The sequence below is a fragment of the Procambarus clarkii genome, chromosome 80 (genome assembly GCF_040958095.1).
Source record: "Procambarus clarkii isolate CNS0578487 chromosome 80, FALCON_Pclarkii_2.0, whole genome shotgun sequence".
Classification (NCBI taxonomy): Eukaryota; Metazoa; Arthropoda; class Malacostraca; order Decapoda; family Cambaridae; genus Procambarus; species Procambarus clarkii.
Window position 1 is genome coordinate 23958603 of NC_091229.1, and position 25911 is coordinate 23984513.

General features: G+C 44.0%; 1 long non-coding RNA gene across 3 annotated transcripts in view; it reads left to right on the forward strand.

Annotated features, from left to right (window-relative positions):
- The window catches only part of LOC123746177 (uncharacterized), a 271456-nt gene that overhangs the window by 167606 nt on the left and 77939 nt on the right, over positions 1–25911 (forward strand). For all 3 annotated transcript variants that reach the window (XR_011225152.1, XR_011225154.1, XR_011225153.1), the window contains one exon: positions 11935–12003. This is a non-coding gene — a long non-coding RNA (uncharacterized lncRNA). The remainder of the gene's footprint in view (positions 1–11934; positions 12004–25911) is intronic.

Consider the following 25911-nt stretch of genomic DNA (forward strand, 5'->3'; position numbering starts at 1 on the left):
ACGCTACGCGTACTAGTGGCTGTACAAGAATGTAACAACTCTTGTATATATCTCAAAAAAATACAAAAAATAAAACCACCACCAACAACAATACTATCACGACACAGGATTAATGTTGCTACCACTAACTACAATACCACCATTGTGTGAGGGGTACCAGCAAACCCCCCTTCACTCCACCTTAAACCACCCAGCGTGAAATCGGTAAATATGGTTGCTGGTTGACTGGCTGCGGGTTTCAGGTGAACAAGGACTGCTGCTTCGATTCCCTCTCGCTAAAATACAGTTCAGCCCCATGAAATCGGCGAAGATGGTGGGTAATTTATCTTCCCCGGGTAGCGAGGGGCTCACAGAATGCGACCCGAATCCATGAAATTGGTGGAGATGTGAACGCTTGTGGAGCCTGTGGAGGAGCAGTGAGCCAGAGCCACACACGACCACTCAGCCTGGACACTGATAAGACGCAGGCCACAGCCTACCCGGCACCGGCCTGGCCCTCATACACCCGGCCTGGGTCTCCATACACCCGGCCTGGCTCTCTCCATACACCCGGGCTGGCTCTCTCCATACACCCGGGCTGGCTCTCTCCATACACCCGGGCTGGCTCTCTCCATACACCCGGCCTGGGTCTCTCCATACACCCGGGCTGGCTCTCTCCATACACCCGGGCTGGCTCTCTCCATACACCCGGGCTGGCTCTCTCCATACACCCGGGCTGGCTCTCTCCATACACCCGGGCTGGCTCTCTCCATACACCCGGGCTGGCTCTCTCCATACACCCGGGCTGGCTCTCTCCATACACCCGGCCTGGCAGCTGAGTGGACAGCGCTTCGGATTCGTAGTTCTAAGGTTCCGGGTTCGATCCCCGGTGGGGGCGCAGACAAATGGACAAAAAGTTTCTTTCATCCTGATGCTCCTGTTACCTAGCAGTAAATAGGTACCTGAGAGTTAGACAGCTGCTACCGGGCTGCGGGAACGCTAAGCCCCGAAATCATCTCAAGATAACCTCCTCATACCTGTTAGCATCTCGAGCAGCTCTTGCAACAGTAGCAGCAGCAACAGCAACACTGCTCTAGCAGCAGTAAAAATAACAGTAATAGCTTTTTAACAACAGCCTCTTAAGCAGTAGCAGCATCTACAGTGTCTCTGTTAACAGCAGCAGTAACAGTAAAAGCTGGAGGCGTGAGTCATAGCCATAAACAGACTGGAGGGTCAGGGCGTTATCCTGCTTCCTTCGGTGTAATGGGGAACCAGGAGAACCACCACCATTTCCTTGAGTGTTATGGAGAACCAGGCGTGTACAAATGGAGGTTCTCCCTTCCAAAGGTTCAGGAGGAGAACCTGGGAAGTCTGTCTCCCTCTTGTGAGCCAAGGAAGAACCTAACCTCTTCGTGAGGGCTTCACCACCCAGGATGATTCTTCCTTCCAGTCAAAGAAAGTGAAGATTATAAGATCTTCTTCCAGGTCTTTGGTGACCCAAAGTTGTTCTCACTACCTCTTGCCTTGCCCTTTGTGGACAAGGGATGACCCTGGTCATTTTCCCCTGTCGCGTGTTAAAGACGACAAAGGGCAGTTTGTACTTCCACATGTTGGACAGACTCGAGGGATATTTTTTCTTCCGTTAGGTCAGGGAGGATTGACTGTCACTTTTCCTCCCTGCAATCTTTAGGACTCGGGTTCCTTCGCTCTCAAACTTCACCTGCTTGTAAACCCGTCAACCGCACGCCAAACATATGTTTTTTACAGAAAAAATTAGCAGATTGAGGGAGAAATGAGAGAGAGAGAAGCTACCAATAGTGTTGGATTCTTGCATGTTATCTTGTATGCAGAGATGGCTTCTATAACGACCCTTGTGTCATTAACTCCCTGATCTGTCCATAGTTTACTGTTGCTCTCTCTGTAGTCGAGAACTGTGTCTAGTTCACATCAGCAGCAGTGACATCATCACCAGTAACAGTACCACCACCACTACCAGTACTACCAACACCACCACCAGCAACACCACCTCCAGCACACCCCCCACCACCACCACCACGGCCACCAGCACCACCACCACGGCCACCAGCACCACCCCCCCCACCCCCAGCACCACCACCACCACCCCCCACCCCCACCACCACCACCACCACCACCACCACCACCACCACCACCACCAGCTGCACCAGTGGATTCTTTCTTTGTTCTCCGTTGTGTAAAGGGAAGCTACGCAGGGAATCTTGTCCTTGTGTAGTCATGGTTCCACCCTTCCTCCCACCAAAAGAAAAACCAAGTGTAATTGTGTTTTTTATTCAGGGAGTTTGGAAGTGTTTGCCTCTGTTGGGTTGGCAACATGTTTGTGTATTTTTGAACAAGCGTTGTTGTTTGTGCAAGTGTTCAGTGTCTACATTTGAGGTCTCTGTGTCTAAAGTGTAGTTTGTGTGTACCGATATATGTGTGTATGTACGTACAGGTGTTTTAATTGCTTGTGGAAACATTCCTAAAACCAAATGTTTATATTAACCGAATTAAACACACGAAAGACAACCATCACTCCATGTAGCCTTCATTCAATCATGGAGTAATATAGGATTATTTTCACAACAATTTTAGATTTAAACACGACTGGAAGAGTATTGTTGCAGGTTGGTGACTTTCCACCACTCACGACACTGTGGGTCGTCCTGTGATGGTGGTAATGTTATGGTGGCACCGGGGGGATTCGTAAGAATATTTAAACATTTTTAATTTTTATTATTTCTTTATGTAAATAAAATATTAGTTCCATTAAAAAGTACATATTGGCAGACTATTATTCGTGATTTAATTATCAATATTTAATGTTGTGTTAGTTCTCATAACGAAGGATATTTTCGAATATAATTATGTTTAGTAAATATGAAAGAGCTGATAATATTCCAGGTAATACCATTCCACCACGTAACTGTTAATGACTGCAGCTCAATTATAAGAACTAGAGTAACTCTGCAATATAGTTTGGAATATTATCGTGGCACAGTTAATATAATTTACGATAATGATATTTGCTCTGCTGTAATAGCCAATTTAATTGGGTTATTATCGCGTCATCCACGTCCTATTATCTTCTCTATTATTGCTCTTTTTTTCTTTGATGAAAACTGATATGACTGCTATAAAGTTTAATATACTAAATTTCATTTCATCCCATTTTCCAATTCGCTCAAGTTTTATTTTAGAGTGATAAAGGCATGCCTCTACAGCTGCCTCTATCATGTAGATGTACATGGCAGAAGCACCTGTATATGGGCATGATATAGACATCTGTAAGTATGCATGATACAAGCGTCTGTGAATGAACATTAATTCTGCTTCTGACTTCCACAGGGACCCCCCCGGGTTCCACAGGGATCCCCCCGTGGAATGGAGAACCAGGGACCCCCCGGGTTCCATGGGACCCCCGGGTTCCATGGGACCCCCGGGTTCCATGGGACCCCCGGGTTTTTGACGCTGGAAGATTAGACACACTAACGACATAGATTTTCAGGACATTTATCTAATTTACTTTGCTCATTCGGAAGCAGAATCGCAGGAGCGAAAATGTTAGTCGAGTTAATGCATACAGAAATGTGTTGGCGCTCATCTCATGTGTTGGCGCAAATATGCATGTTTCTCTGTGTCTCACAGACTTACTTCTCACAATCGCCATAATTGCAATTATTCTGAACTTGACAACCACTACATCGTGTGTGTGTGTGTGTGTATTCACCTAGTTGTGCTCTGCGGGGGTTGAGCTCTGCTCTTTCGGCCCGCCTTTTAACTGTCAATTTTGACAGTTGTGTGTGTGTGTGTATTTACAAATTCGAGCGTCTTATTGCATTTACCTGTGAAATTATGTTTTAAAATTGCTTCAATAATTGCCTTAAATTCATTCCATTCATTTGCGACTCTGACAATTATATCTTTATGACTCGTTTGTAAATCGAATTATGTTCGATTATTACGTCCGGTTAATTATGTTCGATTAATTAACAGCTGTGTCTCTTATTTTGCTGCGTGCGTGTGTGTTTCGCTTTCGTCACTACAAATTAGTCCATTAGGGTAGTTCTGTTTATGATCTTGTATGTCGTTATCATATCTTCATTGTTCTTGCAGTGAGGTGAGGTCCACCCAATGTGGTGAGGTTCACCCAGTGTGGTGAGACGCCATTAGTGGAATTGCCCGTACCTAAATAACTACCTTCACCCGCTGACACGTATACAGTGTCCTCCCATTTTATTTTTCCTTCCTCTCTCCCACTCTCTCCCAGCCCTCTCCTCCCTACGTCCCTCGCTCCCTCAGAATGAAGAACAATTTCTACTTATATTCTAAGCTGCATCACTTATGAACCCATCCCTGCCCTTGTGTGGCAGTGCACAATAGAAAGTTGTTTTCACATATCCACACATTAAAACATTGATTGTAACCGTGATATATATGTGCTTCAGCCTACAGTTTAGACCTATTGTCTTATGTATGACCCTCTGTCCTGCGTGACAGTGAATACTAGCATTAACCTCAATTTAATAAGACTATCAAAATCCTCAGATTAGGCAAAATTGTAATTAATTTTGTCAATAAAGATGTTAATAATAATAAATTCCTCCTCATCCTATCTACATACCCTTCTTCCTTCCCCTCTTGCTCCTATTTCCCCTCTCCCACCTGCGCGCCCCATCACTCTCGTACCCCAGCACAGCGCTGCCGGAGTTATTCATTTCTGACGATCACTTCACTTCCCAGCTTACGCCCATCATGGCCTCCGCTTCTCACTACTTTTTTGTTTTTATCTTGCAGAGTCTCTGGATGTAATTACGGTCGCTAAATGATTGAGAATTCGCGTAAATATACTTTTGGTACTGGCGGGTGTCTGGAGAAAGTACGCCATGGACGGTTGTCTTTTGTTGTTTTTTCTGTGGCCTGTACTTTATATACGTGGTGTGTTTACCTGTTCATAAATCGTAAAGGCTGGTTTGTTAGCTGTGGCAATCACTTTGTTAGAATTTGAGATGTTAGCTGGACATTTGATTATCAATACTACGAGTACTTTGCTACTGAGAAAGATTGCTAAGCCACGGTCAAGAAGCCAATATATCACAATCAGAACTTGCTATCACACAACCAAGGGAATGTGATATCCCACGTTTAAAATGTAACGTGGGTGATATCCCACGTTTCTGATAGAGTCGCTATGTCACAGAGTTTACTGTTCTACAGTCAAAGTTTCATAGGAGTTAATGGAAGAATTAGTAGCTCCCAGACAAAGTTCTCACAACTCCCGGTGATGATAATATCTTATTCATCCACGAAACAAGAAGACTGCTTCAATTTTCTTTAATTGTCTCCCAAGAAGAATATTTACTTACAAGATTACTAACGCCAAATAAACATTAGTTGGAATACCGAAAGTCTTGCTGTTGAAATTTTGAAAAATTTGAGTTGCTGGGCTTGTGTGAGAGTTATTATTGCTGACAAAGGAATAGAGGTAGGTAGTAGGCATCCTTCAGTCTAAGACTATGGAGTGCAAAGCCTGGGTAGGTAGATATGGAGAAGCTGTTACCCATGCAGCAGGCCCTCCCTCTCCACGTTGCTGAAATTATCCAATAGAAAGGCAAATGCCAATACACAGGGTTCCAGCACCGTCGCAGGAGCTGCCAGAACGAGGTCGACGTCAACAACGAACTGCCTTAGGGGCTCCAACTCCGGATTTTTCCTCGAGGTTGACTCCTGAAGCCTTTCCCAAAAAAGGGGTATGGCCGCAAGGCAGTGGAGGTTTAAAATCAGGGTTTTCCTTCCCCTAGAGGTAGGGGGGAGGAATAGATTATATAGAGGTAGGTAGTGCCTCTATATAATGAAGACGACGAGTCAATATCGTGGCTGAAGGTAAGACACCCAACCCAGAAATCTGAAAATTAAGAATTAGCGACATTTCGGGCCGTCATGGACCATTATCTACTCCAGGACGGTCCGAAATGTCGCCAATTCTTCATTTTCAGATTTATGGGAGCTGTCTCATGATGTTCACACACTCCTGGCTGCTCCGAGCTTGATAACCATTAAATATTACCGGGGAAGCACCAGCTGTTTAATCTCACTTGATTAATTATTCCTGGTTATTAATTCGTTACTTTAAAGATCTCCAGTTAACATAACTTTCGACAGACCGCGAAGGAATAATTATACAGCACACATGGAGATATTTACTAACATGTGTAAGTGATACATATAAGAAAAAGGATTTTTTTTTTTTTTTTTTATTAAGTTATGAGGTACATCTGCATTAGTGCAGCTACCCTAGACTATATGAAGTCGAGTACAGTGTGTCAAAAAAGCTAACTAGGTGATGCTATAAAATCCCCATCACACAGGATGGTTAGTCATACAGAGGCATGTGATAAGCGGTCTGCACTGGCAGACTCCGGATGCATTTTGAGGATATCAACAACACAAGATTGAATATGGTAGCAGTGGTAATACAAGTCCCCATCTCGCAGGATGGTTAGTCATACAGGGCCATGTGTTTAATAGCCTGCACTGGCAAATTTTGGGTATACTGTGAGGATATCTTCAAGAATACGAGAGTGAATAAAGTAATTGCAAAGCTCCAGGTACCTCATGCCAACTGGTCTGAAAGGTCTAATAACTGGGCATTCAGTGATGTAGTGCGGGAGATCATGCCGTAGTTCCTGCTCACAGAGTTTGCAACTGGAGTGCTCAGGATTGGGAGACCCGTCACCTGCAGCCACCTGCCACAGGTAACGGTAACCCAACCTGATCCTTGCAACCACTGTGTCGCACAGTCTAGTGGACGTTTTGTGCTGTCCATAGATGTAGGTTTCAGATCTGAACAAATCATAGCTTTTTATACTAGTACTTTCAGGTCGTTGGGAGTCAGTAAGTTCTTTCCTATCAGATCTGAATGTTTGGACCAATACAGTTTTGACAGCAGAGATGGGGATACCTAGATCTAATTCAACTTCAAACTTGTTACACGCTAATTTGGCTGCAATGTCTGTCTCATTATGATGGGTTATATTTATGTGTGAAGGTATCCAAACAAAGGAGATTCGAGACCCTTTACTCTGTGCATCAATTAGGTCATTTATAATTGGGAGTATTAGGTTCTTGCTGTCGATCTTCCAAGAGAAGTTTTCGATTGCTTGAAGAGCAGACTTTGAATCGCAGATTATTCCTCCACCAATATTTTTTAATGTGCTGGTTGCTAAATGTAATGCTGCTAGTTCTGCTTGTGTGGAGGTCAGCCAGTTGTTTAACCTGACACTGACAGTCTTTGTGCAAATATTATTTCTATAAAACCTACATGCCGCTGCAGTCCGTCCAGTAGAAGACTGGACTGAGCCGTCGGTGTAGACACAGTGCTCGTGAGATCTTAGACTCTCGATGGAGGAGGCAATTGTTTCAAGAGTGACAGCTTTGAGTAGAGCAAGATTCTCATTATCTTTCTTGGTGACAGGTGTGTATGATACTTAAGAAAAAGGAGCAGGAGATTACACACGTTAAGTCCACGGGCGGCCACCGAGGTTTTTACTAGCTCTGATTCCTGATGGAAGGTCCACTTATCAGTAGATTAGTATATAGGATCCCTCTCTTGAATATGTCGAAATTCATCTCTGACGAAAACCACCACTTAAGACTCTTGACTGTCAGTCAAGTCCATTACCCGACCTGGGAACAAGAGTTTCAAAACATGCGATCCATTACTACTTTGACCTGGTCTGATGTGCCTCGCAAATACCTCTTACCTGCCTTCCACACCTTAGATGTTCGCCGCCTCGTGGGTGTTTGCTTCACAGACCTCTATTTCCACAGTACAGCTTAATGCAAGATTTTCTCGTGATTTCCTATCAATCTCACGTCAGCTGTGTTGCAATGAACAAGGCTCTCCAGTTTAGCACCTCGAGGCCCCTCTCCTTTATTTAACAAGAGTCTGCTGCTGCTGATATAACATGGTTTAAACTACCGGTCAGATGCTCAGTTCAGTTAGCTGTTCAAGACCCCGCAGAACCTGAGGCAGATCACCGTCATTTATGGTGTATACACAATGAGTGAAGCGTTTCGACCAATCACGAGACGTAATCGGTGATGTGTTGCCTCTCAGGTCACCGCCCATTAATGGTCCAAGGTCCCGTGACGCCACAAGTGTCCTCGCCCATTCACGATGTCACAGCTATGCCAGGAGCTATCTTGGATTTGATAACAATAGGATGACACACTTTCTGTTTCATTTTATTCATCCTGTCAACATATACACATTCTCTGGCGGTCCTAAATGTTGGCTAAGATCGGAAATGATTCTCGAAGCTGGTTGAGAGTTGGCAAGAGGATTGCAGACACCATGACAGTCTCCAAGCTTCCAAATGAGAATTTAACCTTGAACTGAAAATTGCATGTTAACAATTTCCTTCAAATATCAAAGTGTGCGACACGAGTGAAAAACACAGTAAGGTGAGGGGTCAGTATCTTGCTCAGTCTGAGGTCAGAGTTCAGGAGATTCTGCGGAGTCAAGAGTAGAGACCTGAATTTATTAGAGCTCAAACATTAGTGCTTGGCTCTGTATATGATTAATGACTTGCTCTGTATACTCACCTAATTGTACTCACCTAATTGTGCTTGCGGGGGTTGAGCTTTGGCTCTTTGGTCCCGCCTCTCAACTGTCAATCAACTGGTGTACAGATTCCATGGGGTCAATGGAAAGTAGCTCTCTGCTAGGTCAGCTAGTCAGCAAGTGGTCCTGACTAGCTGACCTCGTCAGCTATCCTCGGGTCCGGTGATAACCTTGGCTCTTGTCTCTTGTTATTCTTTTATTTCGTTTCCTGTTCTGAATTTGGATTAGATTGAGTGCGTGGTTGCCGAGACATTTTTTAATATGTGCATGAAAGAAGCGAGGTCTGGGTTATGGCCAGCGGCACTTACACTAATTATTTCTTTTTATTTCGGTGTAGACTTGTGACAGCTGCTATCTTGCTCATCTCTCTCCCTCCCCTCTCTCTCCCTCCCCCCCCCTCTCTCTCCCTCCCTCCCCTTTCTCTCCCTCCCTCCCCTCTCTCTCCCTCCCTCCCCTCTCTCCTCTACGTTATACAGTTGTGGTAATCACTGTATAAATATATTTTAGTGTAATGTTCTATCTAGAACTGTAAGTAGGGTTTAGCAGAGGACGAGTACACGTCTTATATAATGTCAACTCTTACCATCTACTGCCTAGAGTGTGTCTTAAGTTCACTTTAAGAGTTTCCGTTTATTTGAATCTTACCCTTTGGCCTTATTTTTAAGTAGGCGATTAGTCAAGCTTCACTTAAAAGGTTGTGTAGCTTAAAATGGTATTGCGACATAATTACTACAAAGAAATCTTTGTATTTAATTACAACCATTCAGCGTGTTATGAGTTTGTTGACGTAATTAACATGTTGACTGAAGCATGAGCGAGTATGTCAACATACTCAACTTTCATTTGTTAGTTTCATATTAAGAACTCTGAAGAAATTTATGTTGTTTTCTCGTCGTGGACTAACTCTCATTTGTTAATTTACTTGACGGCTAATGTAATATTTGTTCGTGTTGAGAAATGCAAATTCATACAAGGAAAATATTAGTTACAGCGAGAGAAAACAGTGGAGGTAACTAAAGCTGGTGAAGAGTCGGCTTGCAAGTCATTCAACTGCCCGATTATCAAGCATTTTAATACATCAAAGCAATGAACTTCTAGCGCCCGACACACCGACACCCGAACATTTTCATGTGTAAAGAAAGCACCTCCGACCGAGGCCTACACTAGCACAGAAAGGTCACCAACACAAACAGGAAGAAACATTACAGAACTCGCCGCAGAACACTTTTAAGGTTAAATTTTGCAGATCCCTGAAATGGATCGACGGTGATTTATATTTGAGGACAGTGGCGAGTCTCCCACAGATTTGTGGAAGATAATTGATTGTGGAAAACTGGGAAAGGATGAAACCATTAAAAATAGATCCTTAATGACTGATGACGAAGACCAATAAGGAACTTAATTTTTCAGGTGGTCTGGCCCGGTGTGAAAGTCTGGAAAGTTCAAATTTGAACCTCTGGTTGTCGAGTTCTGTAAATTGAGACTGTAAATTTAAGGAGAGTTTGGTGATGTTCAAGACCTTAATTTGAAAAATCAAGAAGTTTCACTAAAATTGAAGAGCTCTCTCAAACACTCAATTTTGTCTTCCCTAGGTCTTGATTACGTAAAATAGACTTTTTATGAAGTTGTTTGGGGTCCTATATCATGTAAATAATATATGGAGTCGTCGGTTCCTATATCATGGGCCCAACGATATTGGACGGTAGAGTGACAGTCTCCCTTCATGCAGGTCGGCGTTCAGTCCCCTACTGTCCAAGTGGTTGGGTACCATTCCTTCCCCCCCTCCCCCCCCGTCCCATCCCAAATCCTTATCCTGATCCTTTCCCAGTGCGATATAGTCGTAATGGCTTGGCACACTCTCCAGATAGTCCCCTTCCTTTATCATGTCATCAATGTCATGATGCAAGATGGAGACTTGTTCGTCATCCTGGCGTTATTAAACTTGTGGTAGACGACGTCTATGGTTCACACTTCAAGCCTTTAACACTGACGTACCTTGCTACATCGACGAACCTTTCTACATCGACGTACCTTGCTACACTGACTTACCCTGGTACACTGACACGCCTTGCAACACCCTTCCCTTCAACACGCTACACCCATATGACATCAGGCTCACTACTCTGCCTTCCTCCCTCTTTGCTTCTCTCACTTCCTCCCTCCCTCTCCCTCTCCTACATAATGTCAGCAACAGTATTGAACACTACTCCCTCTCCCTCCCCCACCATGCCCCTGGTGCCCCCCACCACCCACCTCTTTAATATAACCACCCATTCCCCCTCCAAATATCCTCTCCTCCCCCAACCCCCTTCCACTCTGCCCCCTCACCCTCCTATCCTCCCCCCCCCCCTCCATACCGGTTCCCCTACCACAGGCTCTTATTCATACTATGTTTTTAAAGGGGTTATTACCACTACTGTTCCTCCAGAGTATCTCTCGCTCTCTCTCTCTCTCTCTCTCTCTCTCTCTCTCTCTCTCTCTCTCTCTCTCTCTCTCTCTCTCTCTCTCTCTCTCTCTCTCTCTCTCTCTCTATTCTAAGGGTTATCTTAGAATACAATGTACGAGGAAGAGCTAAGAATACAAGGACCAGGAAGAGCCTGTAGGAATACAAGGACCATTAACGGACCATGTAAGAATAGAGGGCCAGGAACGGACCATCTTAGAATACAAAGGTCTGGAGATAAACATATCAGCAGAAGGCCTCTGTGGAGGGGACATTGGGAGACAACAGGAGTCTCCGTGGGTGCCCGGAACGGGAGACAACAGGGGTCTCCGAGGGCGCCCGGAACGGGAGTCAACAGAGGTCGCCGTACTGTTGGGATTATGGACTGCAAGGTTCACATGTTCAGCTGGTGCCTCGTCTGGTTCTCCAGTCCTTGTACGTTAGCAAGTCTGCGACTTATATCCAGCTAGTTCTCTCATGCACAGAGAAATGTTGATTTTAGAACATTTAGGAAACTTATATTATGATGAACAAATCCATAAGGGCCGTGACGAGGGTTCGAACCTACGTTGAACCTCGTCACGGCCCTTGTGGATTTGTTCATTTGATGCATCACGCTATTGTGATTTCTGTGTGTGTATATATTATGATGTTTATTTTAATACTTTTATATGTCTACATTTGTGTGTGAATGTGTCTACACATGTCTACATATAAATACACACACGTCCCCGTACGTGTGTATCTACTACATAAGGGTGCATATGTATGTGTGTACATATAAGGGCGGCCGTATACAGGGATGCTGGTCCACGGTGACCACACTTGTGGGTGTCAGGCGATTTAAATAAAATTTATCCTTTTTTTCCAGGATTTGTCATTGCGAAGGTCTTGAAGAGGTGATCGTCCAACAGACAGCCTCCACCGCTGTCAGAAAGAGGTGAGAGAGAGCTTCAAGTTTAAGTACGTTTATTGAGACAATTAGATACATCAAAAAAGATAGTAGCTTAAGCTATTTCTACCCTGAGTAGGCAGTGCACCAGGTAGGGTACTAGAAGATAATCTAATCATTATTCATGATTTTAACTAATTAACTATGCCTGCCTTTAAGTAACAATACATAAATTTAACTAATTAATATTGTAAGATATTAGTCTTACGACAAACACCGCAATGTAATATCCTTAAAAGAACATTTCCATGTAAATTAATATAAAGATATTCGAGACCTATTCTTAGAAACAAAGCCTAATTTCCCTAATCACCTGAAGATATATTCTGGTTCTCGGTCGTTAGTTGTGGCGTTGTAACTTCCACAGTGGCTTATACCAGTGGTGGCCTCTTATACCAGTGGTGGGCTCTTATACCAGTGGTGGTGGCCTCTTATACCAGTGGTGGCCTCTTATACCACTGGCGGTCTCTTATGCCAGTGGTGGCCTCTTATACCACTGGCGGTCTCTTATACCACTGGTCGCCCCATACCACTGGCGGCCTCTTATACCACTGGCGGTCTCTTATACCACTGGTCGCCCCATATCACTGGCGGCCTCTTATACCACTGGTCGCCCCATATCACTGGCGACCTCTTATACCACTGGTGGCCTCTTACACCACTGGCGACCTCTGGAAGCCGGCCAGGGATGATGGTCGTGGAGCTCCGCCTGTAATGTGGTCGCTGGAACACGAATGAGAGACAATAAATAACAGTTCAAAATACAACGTGAAAAATTCCTAGTGTATTGTTTTCATCGAGGCAGCCATTGTGCTTTTGTTTGGCCGTTTAATGGGGATTTTTTTGTTTGCCTGGCTTTTGTATCGCTGTTTCCATGCTGTTAAAGATACTGTATTGTGTTGTATAATGATCTTCATTTTTTTCTTATTTTATATAATGATCCTGGTAATTAGACCTAACTGGGTCACTGCAACTGATAGTTTTGTTTGCTACAGCTTTCTTAGTCGAAATACTGCTACATGGCCGCTTTGTGAGAAGGCATTTGTTATTCTTTTTAAGCAAAGGAAATAATGTTTTTCAACTGAGAAATTAAACAATTGTTGTGTGATTTGTTAATTGGTGCGTTTGTTTATAAATTAGTAATTGTTCTGTGGCATAAGACTGCCCCAGAGGGGGGGGGGGGAGGTGGTCTTCCCAGGGGAAGTGGTCGCCCCATAGGAGGTGGTCGCCCAAGGGCATCAGTGTGTGTGTGTGGCACTCAGAGAGAGAGAGAGACCGCTGTATACAGGTCGTCTAATTCAGTACCCACACCAAGCCAGGTTTGTAACATTATTCAATAATATTAACATAGTTCCATACATTAGAGGAGCTCCTATGTACTCCATGGTCACAACATACCGTAGTGACCAGTGATCACAACATGCCATAGTGACCAGTGATCATAACATGCCATAGTGACCAGTGATCATAACATGCCATAGTGACCAGTGATCATAACATGCCATAATGACCGGTGATCACAGCATGCCATAGTGACCGGTGATCACAGCATGCCATAGTGACCAGTGATCACAACATGCCATAGTGACCAGTGATCACAACATGCCATAGTGACCAGTGATCATAACATGCCATAGTGACCGGTGATCACAGCATGCCATAGTGACCGGTGATCACAGCATGCCATAGTGACCAGTGATCACAACATGCCATAGTGACCAGTGATCATAACATGCCATAGTGACCAGTGATCACAACATGCCATAGTGACCACAAGACACAGGGACACAGCCGGTCAGACGCGAGTGTGGCCTCCTTCCGATCGAGGATTGTTGACCGCAAGATTTGCTGTATAAATTTATCCACAAAGAATGTCGCTGAGGTAATATATAAAGTTTCTGAAATATTTATTTACGACACATATTGTTGAGTCTTCTCATCTGTCTCACTGTAGAAAGAGAGTGGGCCGCGTGAGTGAGTGGGCCGCGTAGAGTGAGTGGGCCGCGTAGAGTGAGTGGCCCGCGTGGAGTGAGTGGGTCAAGGAAATGTCAGCAACTGTGCCCCTCAGCCCGACTCTCCTGCATATTATAAACATATTATTTTTGTGCTTCAAACGATTAAGCAGAAAAAGAGAATGAATTCAATGTTTTTATTCTCGTTAGAAACGGTTAGAAAAAAAATGATTTTATTTCTCACACGAAAAATATTATGAAGTTGATGTCGAATCATTCTCGTGTCCTCTCTTCCTCCACCTCTCATTCTTCCACTTTTTACTCTTCCTCATTTTCCTCCTCTTTCTCTCTCCCACTTCATCCTGCTTTTCCATTTCCATCTTTTCTACCGGCTATTATTTCACTTTCCTGTTCTTTCTTCTTTTCTCTCCAGAGTTTGAACTTCATCTTTCTCCTGATTTATTTCTTCACCTCTTCTTCAGACTTTTCTTCGTCCCTCTCTTCCACTTCATCTGTCTCTTCTGCTGTCTTAGTTCTCCTTCCAGTTCGTCCGCTGCACTATACTACCATTCCCTTCTATAACCTACCAGGTAGCGCTCTGGTTACTGGTCACAGTAACCAGGAAGTTTCGCGCTGGTATTTTAATGCCGATGGAATCTCTAACAAAGTAAATGAGGTTTTTTGGTCCAGTGGTGATAAGCAAATTTATGAGTAGTTTTCTCCAGGCACTTGATCTCACCTTTTTATTATTGCCTCTTAGGTACGACTATAAATTTAACATGTCTCTGAAGATAATGTATTTTAAAGAGTTAAGGAATAGTAATTATGTTCCAAAGTACTAATTTTGTCAATTTTAAGCCCTCTCCCCCTCGGCCCTCTTCCCCTCACTCCTCTCCTCCTCAGCCCTTTCCTCTCAGCCCTCTTCCCTGAATAGATGAGCTTACCTTCTCTTCTTCTCTTCCGTTACTTGATATATTTATTTAATCAGTGAACTTATTTACATTCTGTTCAGTCCATTTGTTCACCAAATTTTCTCCTCTCCTCGGGTCTCACTGTGCTGCACAAGTCTTAACTTTGCATATTTCCTTTCAATTTGTTATGTCACTTTACATAATTTTTCAAATGCACTTTTTCCGATTGTCTCGTGGCACTGTTGATCTCGTGTGAGAGAGCTCGCTCTCTCTCTCTCTCTCTCTCTCTCTCTCTCTCTCTCTCTCTCTCTCTCTCTCTCTCTCTCTCTCTCTCTCTCTCTCTCACTGGCATCAGGAGACCAATGTATTTTCCGTGAGAAGCTTTGGGCTAGTCTGGAGGCGAGTGTGGTTCAGCGGTGAAGTTCTCAGTGAGCAGACGTCTGCCTCTATTGATGACATGTACATAGTAAGTCTTGTGTGGTGGTGGTGAAGAGGTGCTCTTGTGTTGGGGAAGCTCCTGGTGCTCTGATGCTGTTATCATTGCTTCGGTTACGATGCTCCATCACTCTAGAGAATGTTGTTGCTAGCTTAAAACTGTGTGTGTGTGGAACAAGGAGGGAGGGGTGTGTGTGTGGGGGGGGGGGAGGGTGTGCGCGTGCGTGCGTCAACCAACACTCCATTAACAATCGCCAATACAACAACCAAACAAACACACTACTTCTACCTTCCTCAATTTCCGTTGTGACGTCACGGGAGGACAACAACCAATCAATGTCGGCCTCAATCCCCCAAACAAACATTCCTCTGATGTTTACACACACGCGCATTAACATTATTCCATGTTTACAGATTAAACATTGATATATCAGCCTCAGATATACGGGTTGGAATATTACAATGGTTACCTTGAGGTGCTTCCGGGGCTTAGCGTCCCCGCGGCCCGGTCGTCGACCAGGCCTCCAGGCCGGAGTAGATCTATCTTATATCTGGGCAAACTTGTCTGGGATATCACACACATATGTCTGACTTTAGACTTTTGGAAGCTGGGATGTTTCACGCCGGCGTTTATGTACCTACTTGCATGTGTTTATAGGGACGAACGCTAGCTCCTCAGCCCTCGACTTTTCAGCAGTAGATTGTCTAGTGAAGTGACTCCCGATCCTTAATTTTCTTATATTTAAAATTGAAACTATTAGCTTTTACTACATCAATGTTTAATATGTTCCATTTGATCACTATTCTTATGTTTAAAATGTTTCTTGTTAGGGTCTTGTGACTCATCTGCCCCTCTGTTTCTACCCCAAGTCCTCTTGTTCTGCAAGAGGACATGCATTACACGACCTAACACAACCACCTTCATCTAAAGATTGCTGCAGTCCCACTGGGATAGTTCCAGTGTGGGAGAGTAATTCGTCACCAATACTGGAGACAACTCCCAGAATAAATAAAGCTTGACTCGTGGCTGCCTGAGCTCCTCTTGCTGGGGATACCGTATTAGCCGTCTTCTATTATTCCCTGAGCACCCACTTGGACCCTCAAGTTCATGGTGTTGGCGCTACCCATCCCCTTGCCCCCGCCCTCCTCCACTCTTTAGAGAGCAAAGATGCATCTGTTGCAGTGTATCAACAGACCGATATGGCCATAATGGCCGTAGCTGTCGTAACTCAGAGGGAATGATTGCTTGGTATGATGCAGTCATTGTCATCATTAAAAGATGTGTAGCGACAGCCGAGTATCCAACACGAAGGTATCCCCCAATAATAACCATCTGACGGTTGTTTGAAGCGTCCAGAAGGGGTCACCATCCATCTTTAATGGATGATACATATACTGTCGGTGATAAGACACGTGGATCCACTTTGGCTTATACCTATCTACCGTTGTGTATCTCAAAGAGCCAGGGACCTACTTTCATGGGTACCCAGGAAATCGGAAAATACAAGGGTTATCTTGAGAGGTTATCTTGATGATTTCGGGGCTTTTAGTGTCCCCGCGGCCTGGTCTTCGACCAGGCCTCCACCCCCAGGAAGCAGCCTGTGACAGCTGACTAACACCCAGGTACCTATTTTACTACTAGGTAATAGTAAAGGATCAAGGATATTCCTACATGTATGTGCCAGTGGACTCGGAGATCCTAGACCCCTGGGTAAGAAATACACGTTGAGAGAGGAACTCGTTAGGCAAACCAGAGACCCAAGAGCAGCTAGATTTGTGTTCCAGCTCGTCAGTGTCGCGTATCAGAGGGAGAAATGCCTGGCGTAGCCACGCTCCCAGCCCTGGGAAGCTGGCGGAGGCTTTACAACAGTAATTGTTATGTATGGAGGCCAGTATCATGCTATACAAAATCCAATTTTTACTCTGTGTGTGTCCTCTCTCTCTCACTATATATATATATATATATATATATATATATATATATATATATATATATATATATATATATATATATATATATTCTCTTCTGCCTCACTTTCCACGAGTTATATTATTTCTCAAATATATTTACGATGCGGGTTTCGAAATTTTTGCAATATAAATGAAAACAAATAACAAACGAGTCCACAGAATACACAAACAGCTTAAACATTGTGTCCGCGGCCTCTGATGCAGCAGAAATTATGAGTGTGCTTGTTTAACATTTTGCCAGACTTATAAACTACCTGCAGACTTCCAGACTTACACAAACATTATCGTATTGCTTGGTATTTTGTCCTTCTTGGACTTCTGCTTCTTTCTCTCATCTCTCTCTCTCTCTCTCTCTGTTTCTCTGTTTCTCAGTCTCAGACACACATTACCCTCTAAACAATACTCCCTAACCAACTCTCCCTAAACAGTACTCCCTAAATAACTCTCCCTAACCAACTCTCCCTAACCAACTCTGCCTAAACAACTCTACCTAAACAACCAATTCCTCCACAAGGAACCACTTCCTGTGTAGTGTTTCCTCGTAATCAAATGTGCATATTAAGTTTTAACGAAATCGTCGAAAACGATTCTGTGAAGTCACTGGAAAATCTGTGTTTGGAGATTGTGGTCGTGTTGTCTCTGTTGTTGTTGTAGCTGGTGCTTTTGTTGTTGTAGTTGGTGCTTTTGTTGTTGTAGTTGCTTTTGTTATTGTAGTTGGTGCTTTTGTTGTTGTAGTTGGTGCTTTTGTTATTGTAGTTGGTGCTTTTGTTGTTGTAGTTGGTGCTTTTGTTATTGTAGTTGGTGCTTTTGTTGTTGTAGTTGGTGCTTTTGTTATTGTAGTTGGTGCTTTTGTTGTTGTAGTTGGTGCTTTTGTTGTTGTAGTTGGTGCTTTTGTTGTTGTAGTTGGTGCTTTTGTTATTGTAGTTGGTGCTTTTGTTGTTGTAGTTGGTGCTTTTGTTATTGTAGCTGGTGCTTTTGTTGTTGTAGTTGGTGCTTTTGTTGTTGTAGTTGGTGCTTTTGTTATTGTAGTTGGTAATTTTAACTATATTTTCTCAAATATAAATTAATATTATAATATTGTTGTGTATTTAGGCCTAGGGATTGCTCGTGCTTTGGTTTTGGTTGACAATATTTTTGTTTTTCAAATATTTATAATGGTCGGTCAAGCTTTGACCGACCCCGAAGACGCATTCGTTAATAATAATATAATGTGTGATCATTTTTTTATATTTTGTTTTTCTTAGAGATATTTATTTTTTGTGAATTCTACTACGGGTTCACCATGGCCCGTGCTACTTGGAACTTTTGTTCCGAGTAGCTGAATCGAAAACAACAAAAAACGAATAGATTTAGATAGATCAGGCGTTTTCATGCTGTTACCTTACCCTGAGGTTTTCGGGGCTTAGCATCCCCGCGGCCCGGTCGTCGACCAAGCCTCCTGTTGGATATTATTTGAATTTACACCGCGCTGGTGAAGCCTTAGAGAGGTGTTCTTCGACCACAGGAAGAGTAAATTACTATTCAAGAAAACTAGGACCGTAGGTTGTCCAGACCACACACTAGAAGGTGAAGGGACGACGACGTTTCGGTCCGTCCTGGACCATTCTCAAGTCGATTGTGATGATTGATTGATGAAGATTAAGCCCCCCAAAAGGTTGCACGGGCATGAATAGCCCGTAAGTGGTGGCCCTTTTGAGCCATTACCAGTATCAAGAGCTGATACTGGAGATCTGTGGAGGCGCGACTGCACCCTGCGTGACGGGAGATGTCTCCCGGACCAAGTGGTGACCAGATGGTGTAAGATGGAGGTAATGCAGGCAATAAATAGGCAAGAGAGAGGTGAGTAGCAAGGCAAAAGGTACGAACGGTAAGGTGTAGTAGAGAGGATAGTAGAAGGAATAAGACCTGCAGAAGGCCCATTGGCCTAGGACCGAAGGATTGGTCAACCACCTGGATGGAAACATGATGGTCAGTTAACTGAAGAAGAGATAGGAGGTACAGCCACCAGAGGGCCGCCGGGAGCGTCACCCGCGACCTTTAACCCAATGTCAACATCTCTCCAGTGCTGGCAAACACATCATGTTTATCGAATATTCACAGAGTAAACATTTTCCATCCATCTGTTCCCACCCCTTTAAATATCCGTAATACTGATGTGCGTGCGTGCGTTCGTGCGTGTGTGTACTCACCTAGTTGCGCTTGCGGGGGGTTGAGCTCTGGCTCTTTGGTCCCGCCTCTCAACTGTCAATTAACTGATATACAAGGTTCCTGAGTCTACTGGGCTCTAGCATATCTACACTTGAAACTGTGTATGGAGTCAGCCTCCACCACATCTCTCCCTAATGCATTCCATTTGTCAACTACTCTAATATGTGTGTGTGTGAGTGTGTGAGTGTGCGTGTGTGTGTGTGTGTGTCGGAGACATGATGTTGTAACAGCTGAAGCTGTTTGCTACAATGTACAGAAGGTAAGGTGAGTGGACTGGTAGAGAGGGGAGGAGTGAGATGCTGCGGGCAGGGATCTGATAGAGATGAGATGGGAAGAGTGAGATGCTGATGGGAAGGACGGGGTTCTCGTGGGGATGATGGAGTGCGAATTGGATAAATGTAAAGTGGGAAAAGGTTGGGAATGTGACGAGAGATGGTCTGGCGAGGAAAGTGGGCGGACGAATGTTTAAAGTGGGTAAAAGAGGCAATAAAAGTGGTCAGGAGTGAGAGGGGTGACCTGAGAGTTGTTAGGGGAGGGGCAATTTAGATTCAGTCGTTCGCCTAACTTCTTAAAACTTGACACATCCACATTTTGGAGCTCCTTCATCTGCAACCAGGAAATATTTTCATTTGTTATTTACGTCTCATTTATACAATATATATATAAATATAAACATAAATATATAAAATATATATAATATATATATACACACTTAAGAGAGATGTTATTAAGGTTAACATTAGTTCAGTATGGAACTACAAAGACAATAAATCAATTATCTAATTAGGAATTACTTTAGAATTGTTGATTGAACTAAGTCATAGGCGTTGGACTTTGTCATTGAGGACAACCTCAGCTATCTTGAGGTTATCTTGAGATGATTTCGGGCTTAGCGTCCCCGCGGCCCGGTCCCCGACCAGGCCTCCCCCCCAAAGGAAGCAGCCCGTGGCAGCTGTCTAACTCCCAGATACCTATTTACTGATAGGTAACAGGGGCATCAGGGTGAAAGAAACATTTTGCCCATTTGTCTCTGCCTCCACCGGGGATCGAACCCGGAACCTCAGGACTACGAATCCGAAGCGTTGTCCACTCAGCTATCAGGCTCCCTTCAGCAATGCCCAGCCTGACCCATGCTACCTTAGAACATCCCTCATCACAGCATATCACAACATAAGACGTTTCAGCGTATCACTTCACAACACAAAACAGTACACGGTACAGCAAAGCTCAAGATAGCATATTTCAACCCTTCTCAGCACGGAACAAGTACAACAAGTACACAGTCGGCTATGACAAGCAACACAAGACAACACGGGGCAGAATATCCCAACACAAGGCAACACGGGGCAGAATATCCCAACACAGAATTACTGAGGACGCTGCAGAACACGACACACCACAGCGGTATATTACACAGCTGCTGAGGGACAATCCCACGGGCCACATTCATCTTGACGACCCAAAGAAAGTCTTGGCTGTCAGGTAGTCTTAAAGACCTCCCGTCGTCAGGTCTGGTCTTCGTCAGGTCTGGTCTTCGTCAGGTCTGGTCAGACGAAGTTCACCTTGCAACTCGTGTACGTAGGATATGCAAATGAGATTTATTTTCCTCCCAGTTCTTATTTTTTCATAAAAAACAAACATTACGAACTGAGGTTGAGAGTCTGGTGTTTACATCACGTAATCTTCCGGACCAGCGGCAGCTTCCGGTGCTGATCCTCCCAACCAAAACAATAAGCATTTTAATACTTGTTTTGTTGCTTCAGTTGTGTACAACCAAGAATGTGTTTTTTTGCAATTTTAAGTTGTTCTAATTTTAGTAGTTACAGACATACCGTGTGTGTGTGTGTGTGTGTGTGTGTGTGTGTGTGTGTGTGTGTGTGCGCGCGTGTGTGTGTGTGTGTGTGTACTCACCTTCTTGTGCTTCGGGGGTTGAGTTTTGGCTCTTTGGTCCCGCCTCTCAACCGTCAATCAACAGGTGTACAGGTTCCTGAGCCTACTGGGCTCTATCATATCTACAATTGAAACTGTGTATGGAGTCAGCCTCCACCACATCACTTCCTAGTGCATTCGATTTACTGACTAGTTTCACTTGAAGCACCAGATTTTAACGCTACCGTCGATATGGCGTCTAACTTGTTGTGTATTATGTGTGAGGACAAGTTGAGGAGGTCCCTGAGAACACGTCAACAATATGGAGACCCTTAAAAGGGAGTTAGAAAGTTCCCGTTCTAGATAAGCTTCTCACCTGACCAGAACAGAACATATATTACCCCTAAAGAAATATTACAAAAAGTTTAATTAACATTCTCTAGTTTACTTCCATCATAACTAATTTGCTTTTCTAAAGATATAACAAAAGGGGGGTATGAGATGAGGAATATATTAACGCTAAACATTGGGTAAGTTTAAGATTCTGGAAAGACCTGGGTAAATACTGGTCTGACCATGAAGTTGTTGATTCGTGGAACAAATTAACGGGTGACATAATTGACGCGAGATCGCTGTGTTTCAAGCGTAGTTCAGACACGTAATTGAATGAGTTTGGGTGGCTATAAATAGGAGGACAATAGGCTCTCTGTAATTTGTATTATTATGCCTTGTGTTCAGTAGGCGCCTCACAAAACCCATATTCACCTTCAGTAGCCAGGAAGTTTCGGTCCGTCATGGACCATTATCAAGTCGGTCCAGGATGGACCGAAACGTCGTAGATTCTTCACTTTCTGATGAGTGGTTTGATCATCATATCATCGTCGTTATTGTGACTCATCGTCTGCATTCAGTAGTCACTGTTCAACATAGTGTCATGTAAAAGACACATCTAACACTTTATGTAGGGCATACGTAAATCTGTGTATCTATGTATTTACGTATGTAGTTTATCGGTGTTTTTAAAATGCTTAGCATTTTAAAAGCACCGAATCACCTTCTGTGGTTGAGTGTTCAATAAACCCTTGAACTATATGTTTAACACTTCTCTAACCCTGTCCATGGAGGACAGAAGAAAATGTATATATGCTGCTTAGCATTGTAAATGTGTGGCCACTTCTGTGGTAGAAAATAATAATAATAATAATAAAAAAACTGTTCAACACTTTCAGTACCATTGTTCACCTCAATACTCATTCTACAACACAACCAATGTTCATCAAAAGGGACCATTGTACCACACGACCAGAGACCACCTCGAACATTTCACGGTTTGGTGTGCGCCAAGATATTTACATTTGATCGCGAATATTTGACAATTGAGGCCTGGACAACAATTGTCATGGCCTCCTGCAGGAGTCCACGTGATGGCTTACCCAACTACGACATTTCCAGAGTACTGAAATGCCATGGAAATGTCAACCCATAAACGATGCAGTATTCCCCGCGTCAAATCAGAAATATTTCATCTATAGTTTCCAGCTTCAATATTAAGCACCGTAGACAGTTTCTAATAGATCCTTGTAATAGATCCTTGCCTCAGTTACCATAAACCTTTACCAAGGTGTCCCACCACACCCTCTCCATAACGCTACGCCCCACCAGTTCAGCCCTACCAAAAAGCTTTCTACCACAGTTCCACCAAACATTTTACAGCTCACTCCCAACAACGTCCAACCACTTGGGTTGGACGGTAGAGCGACGGTCTCGCTTCATGCAGGTCGGCTTTCAATCCGCGACCGTCCAAGTGATTGGGTACCATTCCTTTCCCCCCGTCCCATTCCCAATCTTTTTCCTGACCTTTTCCCAGTGCTATATAGTCGTAATGACTCCTGATAATTCCCTTAACCCAAGGAGCCTCGCACCTCAGCCTCACCAAGAGGTTGCCAGCTTTCCCTTCCCCAACGAAGGAACCTTCACAGCACAGTCTCGCCAAAAGGCTTCCAACTCACTTCTACTAAAGTGACTCAGTACTCTTTTTTTTTTTTTTCTTCCTCCTTCCCCTCAACACCCCTGCGGAGTTTCCCGTGTCAGTGACGCTCCCCGTGTCAGTTCAGTGTCTCCTCTTCCCCTTAAACATTTACATAGGACAGCACTCCACGAAGTCAACCCTCACAATAACATTTCTCCAGTTTCACACACACACACACACACACACACACACACACGCACACGCACACACACACACACACACACACACACACACACACACACACACACACACACACACACTCATTAGTCCGTAGCCAGACCAATATTGCAATCTTTTTCATTTCCTTAACTCGCTGCAATTTTAATGCTGAGGTGTAGAGCGCTGTTGTAGTGCTCTACTGCGTAGTGAAGCTGAAGGAGACGAGGAGACATAATGGCTGGAGAAGGAGCCGTCCATGTGGAAGTGGAGACTACAGGAGAGCCAGAGATATCTTCCAGGAAATCCGGTTGGATCAGAATGAGATTAATAAGGTGAAAACCAGAATCTAATTTGGCTCTAAAAGACTTAAGAAAATAAGATTTCAGTGCGAAGCTCGTGTAAGCTGGATGTGGAGGAGGCAGCGAAGATAACTCAATATCCAGGTTTAAGTGTCAGTATGACACGAGGGGCCAGAAACAACTACATCTGATGATGCGTGAAGCAGTTATCGGGAGAAATCACCGAGCCATTATGACTATATAGCACTTAGAAGGGATCAGGATAAGGATTTGGGGCAGGACAAGAAGGCACTAGCGTCCTCATCTTCATTCCGGACATTATCGGAGCCTTGACGCCTCTCCTGTCATCCCTTCCATCTCATCTATCCCCCAAAACGTTCTGTCCTCATTTCACGCCAAAATGGACATGCAGCCTCGCCTATCTGGCGTGCCTTATCCGTCCCTTTCCCTAACATGCAGGGGGACGGGGGGGACAATTCATCCATCGCCGATCCTTCCCTTTCCTCTTCCTGCTTTAGCTATCCATCGTCGTCATCCTGTCTATCCCTGGCCCTGTCCCTCCTTCCTCACCGCCCCCACTGGCACCAGCAATCCATCCTGGCCTCGTCATTCTTTCCTCGTCAGCTGGCAAGGCAGTAACTCATGGCTGACATAATATATCAATATATTCCACAGGAGGGACCAGCCTCATCCTTCCTGACCCCTAATACCACGTTGGACTATTGGACCACATTTATTATTTCTCTCTCTCTCTCTCTCTCTCTCTCTCTCTCTCTCTCTCTCTCTCTCTCTCTCTCTCTCTCTCTCTCTCTCTCTCTCTCTCTCTCTCTCTCTCTCTCTTACCATAACTCAGAAGTTTTAATAAGATTCTTACTATAAGGAAAAGTGTGTGGGTATAATGTTGGTACCATCCTGATACCCCAACCACCATTTTCATCATCATCACCACCATCAGCACTACAACTGTCGCTACCAGCACTACAGTTTTAACCACTCACCTCCAATTTCACCATCTACTAGCATCAGCAGCCACGAGTATCATTACCACCCACAACCAGCATCGCCCCCACAGTCACCATTAGCAATAACTACAACTCACCAACATCACTAGCCTCACCACAACCACAACCCTCTACAACCGTCATCACACACTACCCTCATCACAGCAAACCAACCACACACACTCATAACCCTGCATTAAACTCACATATACTTCCACCACCAACTACTATCACTCTCCACCACTCTCACAACCTTCAACCACCACTATCACCACTATCACCACTATCATAACCATCACACTCTCTGAAGTCCATGACAAGATTTGGAGAGGTTTAGCTAAATCCATCAAGGCTCCTTGCGATTTTGTGTGAATTGGCAAAGTCTGACAAGTTTGGCGGGTTTGCGAGGTTTTACGAAACCTGCGAGTTATTGATGTTTCATTAAGTTTTCAAGGTTTGAGAGAAAATTAGTGCATTTAAGGGGCTTGGCAAGACTTGAGGTTTGATTGGTTCCAGGAGGATTTTTGATTATAGGGAGTTATAATATTCGTTGAGGCTTATGAGGTTAGAGCAAGTTTGCCAGGTCAGAGTGGGTTTCGATCTTCGATACGTTTAGCTTGTTTAAGAAGATTGGTGATATTTGAGGGGTTTCTAGTGGTTTAAGGAGAAATGACAAAATGTAGTATAGTTTCACATTGGTTTTATGATGGGATTAGTTGAACTAGATCCATATCAAGTGTTCTATAATGGCCTCTATTGTACTGGTTCTGTAAGAGAAGTCCTTATTTAGATGCTTTTATATGGTCTGCCAGGTGTGAAGAGGAAAGGGTAAGAGTTTCGTTGAGTAGGTTTATTATAATTTTATTTAAGTGAAAGTTTTAGATCTTTCTCTCTCTCTCTCGTTTTCTCTAGCTCTCTTTCTCTCTCCCTGTCTCTCTCTCTCGCTCTCTCGCTCTCTCTTGCTCTCGTTCACTCTCTCTCGCTCTCTTGCTCTCGTTCTCTCTCTCTCGCTCTCTTGCTCTCGTTCTCTCTCTCTCTTTCTTTCTCTCTCTCTTTCTTTCT